Source organism: Phyllobates terribilis, unplaced genomic scaffold (assembly GCF_046119375.1).
Source record: "Phyllobates terribilis strain yellow unplaced genomic scaffold, ASM4611937v1 Scaffold_12__6_contigs__length_324123572, whole genome shotgun sequence".
NCBI lineage: Eukaryota > Metazoa > Chordata > Amphibia > Anura > Dendrobatidae > Phyllobates > Phyllobates terribilis.
In genome coordinates this window covers 153,899,510-153,913,277 of record NW_027362772.1, presented here as the reverse complement: position 1 = coordinate 153,913,277, position 13,768 = coordinate 153,899,510, and positions in this window count along the sequence as shown.

The window sequence follows — 13,768 nt, the reverse complement described above, 5'->3', positions numbered from 1 at the left end:
CCCCAGCTGCCTAGTTGTACCTGGCTGGACACAAAAATAGGGAGAAGCTTCACGTATTTTTTTTTTTTAATTATTTCATGAAATTCATGAAATAATTAAGAAAAAAAGGCTTCCCTATATTGTTGTGTCCAACCAGGTACAAATAGGCAGCTGGTGGTTGGGGGCAGCCCGTTCCTGCCTGCTGTACCTGGCTGGACACAAATATAGTGCGAAGCCCCACGTCAATTTTTTTTAAATCATTTCAGGAAATTCATGAAATAATTAAAAAAAATTGATGTGGGGCTTCGCCCTATATTTGTGTCCAGTCAGGTACAGCAGGCAGGAACGGGCTGCCCCCAACCACCAGCTGCCTATTTGTACCTAGCCGGACACAACAATATAGGGAAGCCCTTTTTTTCTTAATTATTCCATGAATTTCATGAATTTAAAAAAAAAAAACGTGGAGCTTCGCCCTATTTTTGTGTCCAGCCAGGTACAACTAGGCAGCTGGGGGCTGGAATCTGCAGCGCAGGGAGGCCCAAGCTTTCTGGGCCCCACCCGCTGCAAATTGCAGTCCGCAGCCGCCCCGGAAAATGGCGCGTTCATAGAAGCGCCATCTTCTGGCGCTGTACCCAACTGATCCAGGGCCCTGGTGCGGTGGCTCACTGGGTAATAAAGGGGTTAAGGCCAGCTTGGCATTATCAGCTGGCCCTAAGCCCGAAATTCATGGGGTCACGCCAATATTAGACATGACCACCATGAATTTCTAGTAAAGTATTTAAAAAAAACACAAACACCCAGAAAAAAAGTCCTTTAATTGAAATAAACACACAATTCTTTATTGTTCTAAATTAAACCATACTTACCATCACGCCCATTCCAGCTGAAGCCAACGATCTCCTGCAATAAAAGAAAAATAATAAAGCAACCTCATCCTTACCTTTCCATGGCTCCCACGACGGCTCCAGCTCTGCTACATCGAGATGACAGGCTGGACCGCAGCAGAACGCTGCCATCCAGCCTGTCATCCCGCAGACACTGAGAAGCGCAGGCATCCTTCCACTCCTCAGTGTCTGGCTGTGACGGCATCCAGATGAGCCGACAATGAACTCGGCTCACCTCATGTACGTCACTGACAGCGTGGGAGAATTCTCCTGCACTCAGCGCTTCAGCGTGAGAATTTTCCCACGCTGTCAGTGACGTGCATGAGGTGAGGTCATGTCCAATGAACTCGGCGCACCTCATGCACCTCATGAAGCGCTGAGTGCAGGAGAATTTTCCCACGCTGTCAGTGACGTGCATGAGGTGAGCTGAGTTCATTGGACATGACCTCGGCTCATCTGGATGCCGTCACAGCGAGACACTGAGGCGCGCAAGCATGCCTGCGCTTCTCAGTGTCTGCGGGATGACAGGCTGGATGGCAGCGTTCTGCTGCGGTCCAGCCTGTCATCTCGATGTAGCAGAGCTGAAGCTGTCCTGGGAACCATGGAAAGGTAAGGATGAGGTTGCTTTATTATTTTACTTTTATTGCAGGAGATCGTTGGCTTCAGCTGGAATGGGCGTGATGGTAAGTATGGTTTAATTTAGAACAATAAAGAATTGTGTCTTTATTTCAATTAAAGGACTTTTTTCTGGGTGTTTGTGTTTTTTTTAAATACTTTACTAGAAATTCATGGCGGTCATGTCTAATATTGGCGTGACCCCATGAATTTCGGGCTTAGGGCCAGCTGATAATGCCAAGCTGGCCTTAACCCCTTTATTACCCAGTGAGCCACCGCACCAGGGCCCTGGATGAGTTGGGTACAGCGCCAGAAGATGGCGCTTCTATGAACGCGCCATTTTCCGGGGCGGCTGCGGACTGCAATTTGCAGCGGGTGGGCCCAGAAAGCTTGGGTCTCCCTGCGCTGCAGATTCCAGCCCCCAGCTGCCTAGTTGTACCTGGCTGGACACAAAAATAGGGCGAAGCGCCACACATTTTTTTTTTTAATTATTTCATGAAATTCATGGAATAATTAAGAAAAAAAGGGCTTCCCTATATTGTTGTGTCCGGCTAGGTACAAATAGGCAGCTGGTGGTTGGGGGCAGCCCGTTCCTGCCTGCTGTACCTGGCTGGACACAAATATAGTGCGAAGCCCCACGTCAATTTTTTTTTAATTATTTCATGAAATAATTAAAAAAAAAAGGGCTTCCCTATATTGTTGTGTCCGGCCAGGTACAAATAGGCAGCTGGTGGTTGGGGGCAGCCCGTTCCTGCCTGCTGTACCTGACTGGACACAAATATAGGGCGAAGCCCCACATAATTTTTTTTTAATTATTTCATGAATTTCCTGAAATAATTAAAAAAAAATTGACGTGGGGCTTCGCACTATATTTGTGTCCAGCCAGGTACAGCAGGCAGGAACGGGCTGCCCCCAACCACCAGCTGCCTATTTGTACCTGGCCAGACACAACAATATAGGGAAGCCCTTTTTTTCTTAATTATTCCATGAATTTCATGAAATAATTAAAAAAAAAAAAACGTGGAGCTTCTCCCTATTTTTGTGTCCAGCCAGGTACAACTAGGCAGCTGGGGGATGGAATCTGCAGCGCAGGGAGGCCCAAGCTTTCTGCCCCCCCGCTGAAAATTGCAGTCCGCGGCCGCCCCGGAAAATGGCGCGTTCATAGAAGCTGGATGCTGTACCTGGCTGGCATACAAAAATATGGCGAAGCCCACGTCAAAAGTTTTGGGAAAAATGTATTAAAAAATAAATAATAATTTAGGGACTGCATCTTTATTAAGTCCTCAAATGTCATTTAGTGTTAAAATAAAGGATTTATTTAAAAAAAAAATTGGCGTGGGGGTCCCCTTAATTTTAGTCTCTAGCGGAGGTTAAGCAGACGGCTGGGGCAGATGTTTGAAGCCTGGGAAGGGGGTAAAACCCACGGAGCTTCCCAGGCTACTAATATCAGCCCCCAGCTGAATACCTAGCCTTTACTAGCTATTAAAATGGGGGACCCCCCCCAAAAAAATGATGTGGGGTCCCCCCTATTTTAATAGCTAGCAAAGGCTAGGCAGACAGCTGGGGGCTGATATTACTAGCTCAGGAAGGGTGCCATGAATATTGGCCCCCTCCCAGGCTAGAAACACCAGCCGTCAGGCGCCCCAGAAATGGCGCATCCATAGGATGCGCCAATTCTGGCACTTAGCCTCGCTCTTCCACGCTGCCCTGGTGCGGTGGCAGGGGGTAATAGTGGTGGGGTTCATGTCAGCGCCAGCTGCCATGAAGCCCAGGTTAGTAATGATGGGCGTCTATAAGACACCCCCATTACTAACCTACAAAGTGTTAAAAAGAAAAAACACACTACACCCAGAAAAAAATAATTTATTTGAAATAAAACACCATTTTATTTAATTCTTAGTTTACTAAAAAAAAATAGTTACCTGTCCACGTTCCTGCGCTGATCTCCCATGCACAGCTGTCACATCTGGAGATGGTGACAGCTGTGCATGGCTTCTGTAAGCTCACGCTGCCGGGAACACGTCCGCTCCCGGCAGCGGGAGCCACTGACTGAGGTCACCGGAGTGCATTCAGTCAGCGCAGCTCCGGAGACCTCGTTTACGGCAGTGCTGTACCGTGGGAATTTCTCACGATACAGCAGGGCCGTAAAGGAGCTAACCGGAGCAGCGCTGCCTGAACTCCGGTGAACCCTTACGACCCCGTCATTCTAGCGGCGGCAGCGGTTCAGAGCGGTCACATTCTATGTGGCTGCTCTGAACTGGAGATCATCGTGGGACACTCGTGGACTGCTACGGAGGGGTAAGGATAAGGTTGTGGTTTATTATTTTATATTTTATTACAGGAGATCGATGGCTTCGGGGAATTAGGTGTCTAGGTGAGTATAGGTGTATTTTTTTATTTTTTACTTTATTTTAGGTGGCGATCGGCGGGGACAGGTAATGTATGAACTAATTTCTTTTAGGTAACCACTGGCCACCAATGACATGTATCTAACATTTATTGGGGACACAGTAGGGAAATTTAAATAGCAGGATCAGGCTGATGGGAACTACTGCTCCCATCGAGCTGATCCTGCTGGCAGGAGTGGACGGGGGACAGACATAGGCCGATGGGAGTAGTAGTGTCACATCGGCCTATGTCTGCCTGCACGCACACACCCGCACAGACACCGCACACACCCGCACATATCGCACACACACCCCGCACACACACACCCCGCACACACACACCCCGCACACACACTAATCATGACGGGTCTGGGAGGTGAGGCTGACCTGTGCGGCCGTGGGAAAGTTCATGTGAGTTCATGCAGTCAAGCATGAACTCACATGAACCCTCTGAGGGCACCGCGGCTACTTCAAATGAACAGCTGATCGGCATCACCTGATACCTCAGCTGTTCATTTGAAATAACCGGCGGGAAAGCGCAGCACAGAACGGGAAAGCCGGCGGTGAAGTCTTTTCACTGCCGGCTTCCCCGCCCGGGTCCTTCGCTCCTTGGTGCTGCGCTCCCCGCCCGGTCCTAGCTTACGATCGGGATGGGAGGTGGCGAGGGGAGCGGAGGATCGGGGTGGGAGGCTGCGGGGAAGCAGTATGGGGCTGCGTGATTGTTTAAAAGCCGGCGGCTTTTTACCGCCCGCCGGCTTTTAAACAATCAGGAGAATTCTCCCCCGCTGGGATGGCATTCTGATGACAGGCTGGATCGCGCTGCCATCCAACTTGTCATCCTTCACAGACACTGCAGAGCGCAGGCATTATGGGAACTTCCGATTCCGGTATTCGATATTATAAAAGTATCGGAATTAAGTATCGGAATTCCGATACAGTGAATATCGGCCGATACCCGATATTTCAGTATCGGAATGCTCAACACTAGCAATAACCCATCGATCAGTACAAGCCCTCCATTTTCCATGGATATCCATATTATGGACTGTGTATACGTTTCTTTTGCCTGAACTGCGCACCCCTCGGTGAAGACAGTGAGTTTTTTGGGGGCAGCTTATGGTCGGCTCAGGATATGAACACCCCCTGATCTGCTTGAAAATATAACTGAAATAAAATGTTGAGAAAAAATTTCAAATATCACGTTGACCCTTCAAGTCACTGTCTTGTAAATCTGTATCACTTCTACACAGAATAGGTGATTGGTCTGAAATCACTCGGGGTGTAAAGAGAATCTGTCATCACAGAATAACTAATCAAACCAATCGCAGCCCCTCAGTATATCATGGCACCCTGTATCTTGATTGGCAGCTGTAGCTTTATAGACTCGAGTGGGGGTCTCAAACATTTGGCCACAGAGGCTGCTTCATGCAGGCCGCAGGCACCATACACCTTGAGGATTGTGGCACGTCAGCACTTTTTCAGTGGAACATATTGCAGGCGCTGTGCACAGACAAGCTCTTTGCTCAGCTATACCAATGCCAACTGTGGGTCAATCACAGGTCAGCAGCTAATGTCTGCAGGGGACCAGGATGGGAACAGTACTAGAAGATGAGGATCAGGATCTTGACATTACTGCAAAGAGACATTACTACAAAAAGGGGACCAGGAAGGGACACGTTACTGTGAGATAGGGAGCCGAATGGTGAGATTGCTACAAAAAGGGGACCAGGTAAGAGGATATCTCTACAAGATGGCCATGATGGGAGACAATAAAACAAGATGAGTACCATGACGGGGGACATAAGCACAAGATAGGAACCATGATGGGGACAACCCCACTAGGCCTGGTGGAGATCCTGTCACAGCTCCCCCGAGACCGGGAGTGTGCACAGACCGCGCTGGAGGGCCTCGCACGAAGGATGGCCCAGGTGCAGCGAGACACGCTGGCGGAGTGGAGCAAAGAGATGGCCCAGCAGACCGGAACCCGTCAGCGGAGCACGCCACCCGAGACGAGGAGACAGACCGCCTCTGAGGATGGAGCAGGAGGAGTGAAGGCCGGAGACGGCGCCGAGGAGGGAGCTGAACAGACGGAGGCAGGTAAAGGGGACGTCACTACCCCAAGCGGAGAAACCGTGAGCCTGCCCCAGCTCCCCGTCGCAGAGCCCGAAATTCCCCCTGCCGTGCCCGTCGCTGCACCGTCACCGCTCCAGACTAGGCCCCAAGCAGAAGCCGCGGCCGCGACCCCTGTGACTTCACGCGCCTCAACTCTGAGCGCGGCCAAGCAGGAAACACCACCGGCCTGGTCGCAGGGCCGAGCGCCGCCGGGCGCTGCAGTGCCAACAGCGCCCTCTACCTCCACCGTGCCACCGGCCTGGTCGCAGGGCCAAGTAACCCCGGGCGCCGCCGTCCTAACGGTGCCCTTTACCTTTAGGGTGCCCCAAGCCTGGTCGCAAGGCCTGGTCAACCCGGGCGCCGCTACCATCACCGCGCCCTCAACATCTCGAGTGCCGCACCTGGGTGGAGATCTATTTGCCCAGCACACGTGCCCGGATGGGCAGCCTTTTATATGGCCACAGGAGTACTACCAACTGGAACTCCAAAAAGCAAGGCCCCTGTGCGAGCCCCTGATTCCGGCTCCGAAGCTCGTCAGGAGAACCCCGCTCCCGCTGGAAGAAGTGTAGCACCCTGAGGATTCGGCTGCTACAGGAGTATTGCACCTCAGCCAGAGGTGTGATATTCCACTCCCGGGTAAGGATGGAGTGTGGAACTGAGCTCAGATAGCTGCATGCACTACATACATCCCATTTCCGAGGGACAGACCTATGGTACTCCCACTAGGAAAATGTGCAGGTACAACCGTGTCTGTCCCTGGCTGGAGTGGGAGGGGGGTGGAACATCCCAGTAGTGTAGGGGCAGATAGGGGGAGCAGTCTGGGTAGTGCTAGGAGCTCATTGGGTGCTGGTCACCTGAGCTCACACATAGAGGGAGTATATAAGGTGGGAACCATCTTAGAACAGGGTCAGACGTCAGTCAGTCAGCCAGTCAGTCTGTTTTAGTGAAGACTTTGCAGAGCAGTGGAGGAAAGCAGAGGAGCAGAGCAGCCCCAGGCCCAGAGAGAGAGAGGAGAAAGAAAGACCCAGAGGGGAAGAAAGAAGGAACTCTAAGAGCCCAAATTAAATCAAAGGGTGAAGAGTTGGCACAAGGGTACCGGATCCCAAACTGGTGGAGGGCACTTATCCTCAGCCAGAGACCGGAGGCCGTGGGCAGAATCTGCCACGGCCACCCACTATATCCACCCGGAAGGCAGACCACGCATAGGGTCAGGGAACCCAGAGACAAGGGTTTACCAACAAGAGGCCCGAGGGAGCCGGACTTAGGTGGATCCCTGGTGGGGAAGGCCAGAGACGAGGACAGGACAGAAAGGGAGCTCAGAACCACGCTCCAGAACTACTTGGGGGTTGGCCGAGTCCAGGACCTGGTGGACGCAGCACGGCTCGGGTGGTCACTCAAGGCCGGAGTGACCAGTACAAGAACAGCAGTAAGTAAAAACCCTGAACTGCAGAACCCGACTCTGACTCTCATTACCATCCTCACTGCACCTCCACAACCACCATCCTCTGCACCTGACCCCCTGAGGCCATACCCCCCCCCGTTGGGGGTTATACTACCGAAGCTGCACAAACACCATCAGCCTCAGCGGACCCTGCTGCAGCGGCGGCCGTAGTGACCGCAATTCAACGGGTGGCGTAGTCGACATAAAGAACATCCAGTAACATCATAGGACTGCCACACACTGAGCTTGACACCCTGGGCACGGACCGGGTCACAGCCGCTCGGAGACTACAACCCCCATCTGATCCGGCTCCGGGTATTCCCCTAAAGAATATGGCTCAGGGGGCGCGTCAACTTTGGCGTAGTCGGCAGGATAACGTGCCCGCAACAACCGGGTACTGCGTGCCTGAAGAAAAGTTCACCGTTACCTCAAAAAGAAGTCTCCCGCCGGTTCCGGAGGGTCCCCGCCATCGGACCCCATCACAAGTCGATTCCCGCCGGTTGTCCGCCATTTGCAGCTTTTTCCCGCCATCTGCAGAGTTTCCCGCCACTGGGAGACGATTCCCGCCATTTCCAAAGATTTCCCGCCTTGGAAGAGCGGACGCCATTATGGGCGTGCCAGAGGATGGCAAGAGGCCGCCTCCCATCGTGGGCCAGGTCGAAGAATGGCGCCAAAAGCGGAAACCGCCCCCACCAACAGAGACTGTGATGCTGGAAGTGTCCATCAGCGTGAAGGAACTGCCCCTGGAGCTGACAATCACCAAGTTGCCCCGGGACCGCCCTCGAAGTGGGAGGAGACAGAACAAAAGAACGAAGATGGGTGCCGCCTGGAGCAGTCTGGAGAGAGCGCACCCGGAGACAAGAAGCCTGGAGCAGAGTCCAGAGAAAGCTTACCCGGAGATGGAAGGCGAGGCGGGCAGCACCGACCCAGTGGTCAGGAGCCTGCTGGAAGCAACAAGTCCACTAGGCTTAGTGGAGATCCTAGCACAGCTCCCCCGAGATCGGGAGTGTGCACAGACTGCGCTGGAGGGCCTCGCACGGAGGATGGCCCAGGTGCAACGGGAGGCGTTGGCGGAGTGGAGCCGAGAGATGGCCCAGCAGACTGAAACCCGTCAGCGGAGCACGCCACCCGAGAAGAGGAGACAGACCGCCTCTGAGGATGGCGCAGGAGGACTCAAGGCCGGAGACGGCGCCGAGAAGGGAGCCGAACGAATGGAGGCAGGTAAAGGGGACGTCTTTACCCCAAACCGGGAAACCGCGTACCTGCCCCAGCTCCCCGTCGCAGAGCCCGAAGTACCCCCTGCCGTGCCCGTCGCTGCAACGTCACCGCCGCAGACTAGGCCTCAACCGGAAGCCGCGACCCCTGTGACGTCACGCGCCTCGACCCCGAGCGCGGCCAAACAGGAAACACCATCGGCCTGGTCGCAAGGCCTAGTACCCCCGGGCGCCGCAATACCAACAGCGCCCCCTACCTCCGCGGAGCCCCCGGCCTGGTCGCAGGGCCGAGTAACCCAGGGCGCCGCCGTCCTTACGGTGCCCTTTACTTTCAAGGTGCCCCAAGCCTGGTCGCAAGGCCTGGGCAACCCGGGCGCCGCTACCATCAACGCGCCCTCAACATCAAGAGTGCCGCACCTGGGTGAAGACCTGTTCGCCCAGCATACGTGCCCGGATGGGCAGCCCTTTGTCTGGCCAGAAGAATACATCCAGCTGGAGCTGCAAAAAGCAAGGGCCATGTGCGAACCCCTGATCCCGGCTCCAAAGCCCGTAAAGAGGATCTCGCCCCCGCTGGAAGAGACCCAGTTTGAGTGGGACCCCACCGGAGAAGATCTCATGGGGTTCACTCAGGAGACTCGGGCAGCCGCAGCGGAGCGTGCAGAGTGCTGCCGCCAGCAGCTCGAGGTCTTCGAGAGGGAGCGGAGAGAGAGGCGGGTCCGGGAACAGCAAGCCCAAATAAGGAGCGCGGAGCAGAAGAGCCGGACCAGGAGAGACCCCCGTGCAGCGCATGGTCCCCGTACCATCGGGACTGTGATAAAGTTCAACCTGCAGCATGGGTGGGGTTTCATCAGGGATCACCACACCCCCGGCGACGTCTTCGTGACCAGAAGAGACGTTGAGTCCCACCTACCGGAGGGACACAGAGGTCGTGACCTGTATATAGGGGACGAGGTCACCTTCACCCGGCACAAGTGTGCCAAAGGACCCTACGCCCTCCATGTGCATCGCCTGACGGAGGAGGAGCTGCGGTGTGAGGAGGAGCAAGAGGACCCGGACGGGTCTGAACCTGAAACGAATCAACCAACAAGAAAGAGCAGGAGGAAGCCGTAATTGAAGTACGGTATTGTGAGACTGTAAAATAGTTACCCGTCGGGGTACCAAAAACTGTTGCTGCTATTATAGTCCCCGTTGGGACCAGCGAATTGAACTGTTACCCGTGTGTCCCCTATCCATTACCTGGCCGAGGACTGAGAGCGGCCACTTTCCTTTGTATATAGTTGCGCTTCCTAAAGCGCCCCCTACTGGTTTTATAGGAAAGCCGTATTTATTCTTCAAGAGACAATTGCACTTTTCCCGGTCACAAGTTGCACCGTGACCGGAGGAACCAGAAGCAAGAAGAGTTTGCCAGAATGTTGTTTATGAAAAGTTTAATATGAAAAGTTTTAATGCTGCTAATATATGACGTTTTATATGTTTTATTATGTTGATGTTTATGAAAAAAAAAAAATTGTATGTTTTGGTGTTTTGTTTCCTTACAGCCCGAGGACGTGCTGTGGTTTACCAGGGGGGAATGTAGCACCCTGAGGATTCGGCTGCTACAGGAGTATTGCACCTCAGCCAGAGGTGTGATATTCCACTCCCGGGTAAGGATGGAGTGTGGAACTGAGCTCAGATAGCTGCATGCACTACATACATCCCATTTCCGAGGGACAGACCTATGGTACTCCCACTAGGAAAATGTGCAGGTACAACCGTGTCTGTCCCTGGCTGGAGTGGGAGGGGGGTGGAACATCCCAGTAGTGTAGGGGCAGATAGGGGGAGCAGTCTGGGTAGTGCTAGGAGCTCATTGGGTGCTGGTCACCTGAGCTCACACATAGAGGGAGTATATAAGGTGGGAACAATCTTAGAACAGGGTCAGACGTCAGTCAGTCAGTCAGCCAGTCAGTCTGTTTTAGTGAAGAATTTGCAGAGCAGTGGAGGAAAGCAGAGGAGCAGAGCAGCCCCAGGCCCAGAGAGAGAGAGGAGAAAGAAAGACCCAGAGGGGAAGAAAGAAGGAACTCTAAGAGCCCAAATTAAATCAAAGGGTGAAGAGTTGGCACAAGGGTACCGGATCCCAAACTGGTGGAGGGCACTTATCCTCAGCCAGAGACCGGAGGCCGTGGGCAGAATCTGCCACGGCCACCCACTATATCCACCCGGAAGGCAGACCACGCATAGGGTCAGGGAACCCAGAGACAAGGGTTTACCAACAAGAGGCCCGAGGGAGCCGGACTTAGGTGGATCCCTGGTGGGGAAGGCCAGAGACGAGGACAGGACAGAAAGGGAGCTCAGAACCACGCTCCAGAACTACTTGGGGGTTGGCCGAGTCCAGGACCTGGTGGACGCAGCACGGCTCGGGTGGTCACTCAAGGCCGGAGTGACCAGTACAAGAACAGCAGTAAGTAAAAACCCTGAACTGCAGAACCCGACTCTGACTCTCATTACCATCCTCACTGCACCTCCACAACCACCATCCTCTGCACCTGACCCCCTGAGGCCATACCCCTCCCGTTGGGGGTTATACTACCGAAGCTGCACAAACACCATCAGCCTCAGCGGACCCTGCTGCAGCGGCGGCCGTAGTGACCGCAATTCAACGGGTGGCGTAGTCGACATAAAGAACATCCAGTAACATCATAGGACTGCCACACACTGAGCTTGACACCCTGGGCACGGACCGGGTCACAGCCGCTCGGAGACTACAACCCCCATCTGATCCGGCTCCGGGTATTCCCCTAAAGAATATGGCTCAGGGGGCGCGTCAGAAGCACAGTTCGAGTGGGACCCCACCGGAGAAGACCTCATGGGGTTCACCCAAGAAACACGGGCAGCCGCAGCGGAGCGTGTGGAGTGCTGCCGCCAGCAGTTGGCAGTCTTCGAGCGAGAATGGAGAGAGAGGCGGGTCCGTGAGCAGCAGATGCAGATACGGAGCGCGGAGCAGAAGAGCCGGAACAGGAGAGACCCCCGTGCAGCTCATGGTCCCCGTACCACCGGGACTGTGATTAAATTTCATTTGCAGCACGGTTGGGGCTTCATAAGAGACCATCATACCCCCGGCGACGTCTTTGTCACCCGCAGAGACGTAGAAAGCCATCTGCCGGAGGGACACAGAGGTCGTGACCTATATGTAGGGGATGAGGTCACCTTTACCCGGCACAAGTGTGCCAAAGGACCCTACGCTCTCCATGTACACCGGCTGACAGAGGAGGAGCTGCGGTGTGAGGAGGAGCAAGAGGACCCGAACGGGTCTGAAGCTTACCAGCAAGAAGGAGCAGGAGGAAGCCGTCATTAAAGTACGGTAAAGAGAGACTGTATATAGTTACCCGTCGGGGTACCAGAACTGTTGCTGCTTTAAATATGTTCCCCGTTGGGACAAGTGTGAACTTTAACCCGTGTGTCCCTATTCCCACTGACCGAGGACTGAGAGCGGCCACACCTCCATTGTATATAGTTGCGCTTTCTAAGGCGCCCCCTACTGGTTTTATAGGAAAGCTGAGTTTTTCAAGAAGAGACTGTGCACTTTACCCGGTCACAAGTCGCACCGTGGCCGGAGGAACAAGAAAAAAGTTTTATGATATATGATGTTTTATATGTTGATGTGTTATGAAAAAAAAAAAAAAAATTGTATGTTTTTGGATGTTTTATTCTCTTACAGCCCGAGGACGTGCTGTGATTTACCAGGGGGGAATGTAGCACCCTGAGGACTCGGCTGCTACAGGGGTATTACACCTCAAGCCAGAGGTGTGGTATTCCACTCCCGGGTAAGGATGGAGTGTGGAACTGAGCTCAGTAGGCTGCATGCACTACATACATCCCATTTCCGGGGGACAGATCGATGGTACTCCCACTAGATATATGTGCAGGTACGACAGTGTCTGTCCCTGGCTGGAGTGGGAGGGGGGTGGAACATCCCAGTAGTGTAGGGGCAGATAGGGGGAGCAGTCTGGGTAAAGATAGGAGCTCATTGGGTGCTGGTCACCTGAGCTCACACATAGAGGGAGTATATAAGGTGGGAACCATCTTAGAACAGGGTCAGACAGTGAGACAGTCAGTCTTGTGTAGAGCAGAGGAGAAGAGCAGAGAAGCTCAGCCAGCTCCAAGGCCAAGAGAGAGAGAGAGGAGAAAAGAAGGACCCAGAGGGGAAAGAAGAAGGAACCCCAAGAACCTAAAATCAGACCAGAAGGGTGAAGGGTTGGCAACTCGGGTACCGGATCCCAAGCTGGCAGAGGCAAAGCACACCTTAGCCAGGAACCGGAGGTCGTGGGCAGGATCTGCCACGACCCTCACTAAATCCACTGAGAAGGCACACCGAGTATAGGGTCAGGGAACCCAGAGAAAAGGTTTAACCAACAAGAGACCCGAGGGAGCCGGACATAAGTGGATCCCTGGTGGGAACGGCCGTAGAAAGGAAAGTCAGAAAGGGAGCTCAGGATCACGCTCCAGAATTGCTTGGGAGTTGGCCGAGTCCAGGACCTGGTGGACGCAGCACGGCTCGGGTGGTCACTCATGGCCAGAGTGACCAAAAGAACAGCAGTAAGTAAAAACCCTGAACTGCACAGCCCGACTCTGAGTCTTCTTACCATCCACACTGCACCTCCACAACCACCATCCTCTACAACTGACCCCCTGAGGCTATACCCCTCCCGTTGGGGGTTATACTACCACAGCTGCACACATACCACCAGCCTCAGCAGACCCTTCTGCAGCGGCGGCCGTAGTGACCGCAAATCAACGGGTGGCGTAGTCGACACAAAGAACATCCAACAACATCTGCAAGGACTGCCACACACTGAGTTTGACACCCTGGGCACGGACCGGGTCACCGCCACTCGGAGACTACAACCCCCATCTGATCCGGCTCCGGGTATCCACAAACAGCACTGGCCCAGGGGGCGCGTCAATTATACAAGATTACAACCACAATTCATGAAGAAACAAATTTTGCATGCCAGTATTTAATAAAATGTGAGAGGTAGAAAGCTTTTTTTTTGTTAAATTAAAAAATTTGTTTGTTTTTTATATTATCACTTTTCATAGTTTAAAAACTTACACAAAGCTCTGATTGTTCATGTTTGATAAAATTTTACTTTTCTTGTT